The following is a 6310-nucleotide window of genomic DNA, read 5'->3' as shown; positions in this document are numbered from 1 at the left end:
TCTTGTGTCCTTAAATATATATTTCTTCAGTCCTCTGATATATATTTGAATCCTTAGAAGATCGACACATAATATATATATTTCTTGAGTCTTTGAATAGTGGACATTCATAAAATCCAGTATTTACATCCAACTGCTCAATTCAAAAGAGCCGACCAACCTTTTCCTCTTTTGAGGACACTGTCAGTCTCTGTCAGAGCTTTTCTTCTCTTGGACGGAGCAGTACAGTATAAATTCTCATCTGTGAGTTACCTTTGGGTTATCATCATTTTGTCATAATTCCAGTATGTAATATCATGTAATAATCCAATATATTCCGGTTCAGTCACCTTGTTTGTCTTCCGATGGTCAAACTTGAAGTCCTTAGGTCCACGATCACACTTTGGCTCTCTGTGTGTCTGTCTGTTGCAGTACACACTCTCACTGACACAACCAAGCCATGTGGCCCAAAAACCACCTCTCTCTCTATCTCTCTCCCTCTCCCTCTCTCTCTCTCTCTCTCTTTCTCTCTCTCTCTCTCTCTCTCTCTCTCTCTCTCTCTCTCTCTCTCTCTCTCTCTCTCTCTCTCTCTCTCTCTCTCTCTCTCTCTCTCTCTCTCTCTCTCTCTCTCTGAGGAGACAGGGAGGTGGTCAGTCAGTTAGTCAGTCAGTCAGAGAAAGTTATTTAAATACAAGGGTTGGGCCGATGGATGTGTGTGTGAGGGGGGTATGTGTGTGTGTGTGTGTGTGGTAAAGCATGCAGACACGTTCCAGACTCCAAGGAATGGAGAGAGATGACCAAGCTCGCTATTAATAGAGAGACACATTCTACAAAGACATGAGGAGAGAGAGAGAGAGAGAGACAGAGAGAGAGAGACCGAGCGAGAGAGCGACAGAGAGAGAGAGACAAGGAGGGAGAGAGAGAGAGAGAGGGGGAGAGACAGAGAGAGAGAGAGAGAGCGAGAGCGAGTGACAGAGAGAGAGAAGGAGAGAGAGAGAGAGAGAGAGAGAGAGAGAGAGAGAGAGAGAGAGACAGAGACAGAGACAGAGAGAGAGAGGGGGGGGGGAGAGAGAGAGAGAGACAGAGACAGAGCGAGAGATTGACAGAGAGAGTGAGACAAGGAGAGAGAGAGAGAGAGACAGAGCGAGAGAGCGACAGAGAGAGAGACAAGGAGAGAGAGAGAGAGACAGAGAGAGAGAGAGAGAGAGAGAGAGAGAGAGACAGAGAGAGAGAGAGAGAGCGAGAGCGAGTGACAGAGAGAGACAAGGAGAGAGAGAGACAGAGAGAGAGAGAGAGACAGGTCACACTTCATAGAATATTGTTACTTTTTATTTGTAGGTATTCTAATGACTGATCCCCAGCTTGATATCGGCCTATCCATTATTACTATTCATTATTACTATTCATTATTACTATCCATTATTACTATCCATTATTACTATCCATTATTACTATTCATTATTACTATCCATTATTACTATCCATTATTACTACTCATTATTACTATTCAGTATTACTATCCATTATTACTATTCATTAGTACTATTCATTATTACTATTCATTAGTACTATTCATTATTACTATCCATTATTACTATCCATTATTACTATCCATTATTACTATTCATTATTACTATCCATTATTACTATCCATTATTACTATCCATTATTAATACTCATTATTACTATTCAGTATTACTATCCATTATTACTATTCATTAGTACTATTCATTATTACTATTCATTAGTACTATTCATTATTACTATCCATTATTACTATCCATTATTACTATTCATTATTACTATCCATTATTACTATTCATTAGTACTATTCATTATTACTATTCATTAGTACTATTCATTATTACTATCCATTATTACTATCCATTATTACTATTCATTATTACTATTCATTAGTACTATTCATTATTACTATCCATTATTACTATCCATTATTACTATCCATTATTACTATTCATTATTACTATCCATTATTACTATCCATTATTACTACTCATTATTACTATTCAGTATTACTATCCATTATTACTATTCATTAGTACTATTCATTATTACTATTCATTAGTACTATTCATTATTACTATTCATTAGTACTATTCATTATTACTATTCATTATTACTATCCATTCCCCAGCCTCTCCACTTCCACTGTCACCTGACCAGAGGGGTTGGGTTAAATGCTGAAGACACATTTCAGTTGAATGCATTCAGTTGTACAACTGACCAGGTATCCCCCTTCCCCTTCCCATTTCCCTTGTTCATTGTGATAGAAGAGCGCATGTGCTCTCTAACCTGGTATAACAGCCTAGCCTGACGTCTCACACTAACTTCTTCCACTGCTCTGTCGTTCGCTACAGAAGAAACTAACGTCCGTTGGCGTGGCGTAGCAAGGAGTCTGGGTAGCCAGGGATCTAACAAGCAGCATGGACCATGATATTGAGCCTGTATAGGAACGAGGAAGGCAGAAAACCAGTGAAACGTGAATGACATATCCTCTCATTCACTGGTAAACACTGCCACCTAGAGGAGAACCGTCTAACTGTAGTCACGTTGTAGTCATGTCCCAAATGGAACCATACTCCTGTATACTGTAGGGCGCTACTTTTGACCAGAGCACTATGAAACCCTGTGGCCGTCTGTCCAAGGAGGTTTCTACTGAGTGAACCCCATCGTGACAACAGCTCTTCACTCTCATGCCAGGGAAGGTGTGTGTGTGTGTGTGTGTGTGTGTGTGTGTGTGTGTGTGTGTGTGTGTGTGTGTGTGTGTGTGTGTGTGTGTGTGTGTGTGTGTGTGTGTGTGTGTGTGTGTGTGTGTGTGTGTGTGTGTGTGTGTGTGTGTGTGTGTGTGTGTGTGTGTCAGAGAATGTGTTGAGGCTGGAGTAGTTTGGACAGTGGAATGGGGTTTCCTTTGGAAAATAACTCATCCCTTTACCCCCTAGTAGACTGGCTGACTAGCCCAGTAGACTGACTGACTAGCCCAGTAGACTGTGACTAGTCCAGTAGACTGACTGACTAGCCCAGTGGACTGCCTTACTAGCCCAGTAGACTGCCTGACTAGCCCAGTAGACTGACTGACTAGCCCAGTAGACTGACTGACTAGCCCAGTAGACTGTGACTAGTCCAGTAGACTGACTGACTAGCCCAGTAGACTGCCTTACTAGCCCAGTAGACTGCCTGACTAGCCCAGTAGACTGACTGACTAGCCCAGTAGACTGACTGACTAGCCCAGTAGACTGTGACTAGTCCAGTAGACTGACTGTCTAGCCCAGTAGACTGACTGACTAGCCCAGTAGACTGACTGACTAGCCCAGTAGACTGACTGACTAGCCCAGTAGACTGACTGACTAGCCCAGTAGACTGACTGACTAGCCCAGTAGACTGCCTGACTAGCCCAGTAGACTGACTGACTAGCCCAGTATACTGACTGACTAGCCCAGTAGACTGACTGACTAGCCCAGTAGACTGACTGACTAGCCCAGTAGACTGACTGACTAGCCCAGTAGACTGACTGACTAGCCCAGTAGACTGACTGACTAGCCCAGTAGACTGCTTGACTAGCCCAGTAGACTGACTGACTAGCCCAGTAGACTGACTGACTAGCCCAGTAGACTAGCCCAGTAGACTGCCTGACTAGCCCAGTAGACTGACTGACTAGCCCAGTAGACTGACTGACTAGCCCAGTAGACTAGCCCAGTAACTGACTGACTAGCCCAGTAGACTGACTGACTAGCCCAGTAGACTGCCTGACTAGCCCAGTAGACTGACTGACTAGCCCAGTAGACTAGCCCAGTAACTGACTGACTAGCCCAGTAGACTGACTGACTAGCCCAGTAGACTAGCCCAGTAGACTGCCTGACTAGCAGAGTAGACTGCCTGACTAGCCCAGTAGACTGACTGACTAGCCCAGTAGACTGACTGACTAGCCCAGTAGACTGACTGACTAGCCCAGTAGACTAGCCCAGTAGACTGCCTGACTAGCCCAGTAGACTGACTGACTAGCCCAGTAGACTAGCCCAGTAGACTGACTGACTAGCCCAGTAGACTGACTAGCCCAGTAGACTGACTGACTAGCCCAGTAGACTGACTGACTAGCCCAGTAGACTGCCCCTCCTTCAGAAACAACAGGTCCGACATGGTTAGTTGTTATTCACCTCCCTGTGAAAGGTCCTATCTGGGGCCTGTTCATTAGACACCAAACAGAAGAAAATGGACTGAAACAAGGAGGGACTAGCCCAGTAGACTGCTTGACTAGAGATGCTTGTTCTAGGTCCCAAGAAACAAAGAGATCTTCTGTTAAATCTGACAATTAATCTTGATGGTTGTAAAGTCGTCTCAAATAAAACTGTGAAGGACCTCGGCGTTACTCTTGACCCTGATCTCTCTTTTGACGAACATATCAAGACTGTTTCAAGGACAGCTTTTTTCCATCTACGTAACATTGCAAAAATCAGAAATTTTCTGTCCAAAAATGATGCAGAAAAATTAATCCATGCATTTGTTACTTCTAGGTTAGACTACTGCAATGCTCTACTTTCCGGCTACCCGGATAAAGCACTAAATAAACTTCAGTTAGTGCTAAATACGGCTGATAGAATCCTGACTAGAACCAAGAAATTTGATCATATTACTCCAGTGCTAGCTTCCCTCCACTGGCTTCCTGTTAAGGCAAGGGCTGATTTCAAGGTTTTACTGTTAACCTATAAAGCGTTACATGGGCTTGCTCCTACCTATCTTTCCGAGTTGGTCCTGCCGTACACACCTACACGTACGCTACGGTCACAAGACGCAGGCCTCCTAATTGTCCCTAGAATTTCTAAGCAAACAGCTGGAGGCAGGGCTTTCTCCTATAGATCTCCATTTTTATGGAACGGTCTGCCTACCCATGTGAGAGACGCAGACTCGGTCTCAACCTTTAAGTCTTTACTGAAGACTTATCTCTTCAGTAGGTCATATGATTGAGTGTAGTCTGGCCCAGGAGTGTGAAGGTGAACGGAAAGGCTCTGGAGCAACGAACCGCCCTTGCTGTCTCTGCCTGGCCGGTTCCCCTCTCTCCACTGGGATTCTCTGCCTCTAACCCTATTACAGGGGCTGAGTCACTGGCTTACTGGTGCTCTTTCATGCCGTCCCTAGGAGGGGTGCGTCACTTGAGTGGGTTGAGTTACTGGCGTGATCTTCCTGTCTGGGTTGGCGCCCCCCCTTGGTTTGTGCTGTGGTGGAGATCTTTGTGGGCTATACTCGGCCTTGTCTCAGGATTGTAAGTTGGTGGTTGAAGATATCCCTCTAGTGGTGCGGGGGCTGTGCTTTGGCAAAGTGGGTGGGGTTATATCCTTCCTGTTTGGCCCTGTCCGGGGGTATCATCGGATGGGGCCACAGTGTCTCCTGACCCCTCCTGTCTCAGCCTCCAGTATTTATGCTGCAGTAGTTTGTGTCGGGGGGCTAGGGTCAGTTGGTTATATCTGGAGTACTTCTCTTGTCTTATCCAGTGTCCTGTGTGAATTTAAGTATGCTCTCTCTAATTCTCTCCTTCTCTCTTTCTTTCTCTCTCTCGGAGAACCTGAGCCCTAGGACCATACGTCAGGACTACCGGGCATGATGACTCCTTGCTGTCCCCAGTCCACCTGGCCATGCTGCTGTTCCAGTTTCAACTGTTCTGCCTGCGGTTATGGAACCCCTACCTGTCCCAGACCTGCTGCTTTCAACTCTTAATGATCGGCTATGAAAAGCCAACTGACATTTATTCCTGATTATTATTTGACCATGTTTGTCATTTATGAAAATTTTGAAAATCTTGGCTCTCTCTAATTCTCTCCTTCTCTCTTTCTTCCTCTCTCTCGGAGGACCTGAGCCCTAGGACCATACGTCAGGACTACCGGGCATGATGACTCCTTGCTGTCCCCAGTCCACCTGGCCTTGCTGCTATTCCAGTTTCAACTGTTCTGCCTGCGGTTATGGAACCCCTACCTGTCCCAGACCTGCTGTTTTCAACTCTTAATTATTGGCTATGAAAAGCCAACTGACATTTATTCCTGATTTATTATTTGACCATGCTTGTCACTTATGAACATTTTGAACATCTTGGCCATGTTCTGTTATAATCTCCACCCGGCACAGCCAGAAGAGGACTGGCCACCCCTCATAGCCTGGTTCCTCTCTAGGTTTCTTCCTAGGTTTTGGCCTTTCTAGGGAGTTTTTCCTAGCCACCGTGCTTCTACACCTGCATTGCTTGCTGTTTGGGGTTTTAGGCTGGGTTTCTGTACAGCACTTCGAGATATTAGCTGATGTACGAAGGGCTATATAAAATAAACTTGAT

General features: G+C 44.9%; 1 protein-coding gene across 2 annotated transcripts in view; it reads right to left on the bottom strand.

Annotated features, from left to right (window-relative positions):
• The window catches only part of LOC139568036 (myeloid-associated differentiation marker-like protein 2), a 4452-nt gene extending 3950 nt beyond the window's left edge, over nucleotides 1-502 (bottom strand). For both annotated transcript variants that reach the window (XR_011673492.1, XM_071389725.1), the window contains exon 1: nucleotides 1-502. This exon is cut by the window's left edge and continues 782 nt beyond it. The gene's annotated coding sequence lies outside the window, so the exon portion shown is untranslated.
• Between the last annotated feature and the right edge of the window lie 5808 nt (nucleotides 503-6310).

This window comes from Salvelinus alpinus, chromosome 2 (genome assembly GCF_045679555.1).
Source record: "Salvelinus alpinus chromosome 2, SLU_Salpinus.1, whole genome shotgun sequence".
Classification (NCBI taxonomy): Eukaryota; Metazoa; Chordata; class Actinopteri; order Salmoniformes; family Salmonidae; genus Salvelinus; species Salvelinus alpinus.
Note: the sequence above shows the minus strand (reverse complement) of the source record. Positions and strands in the feature narration are given on the sequence as shown.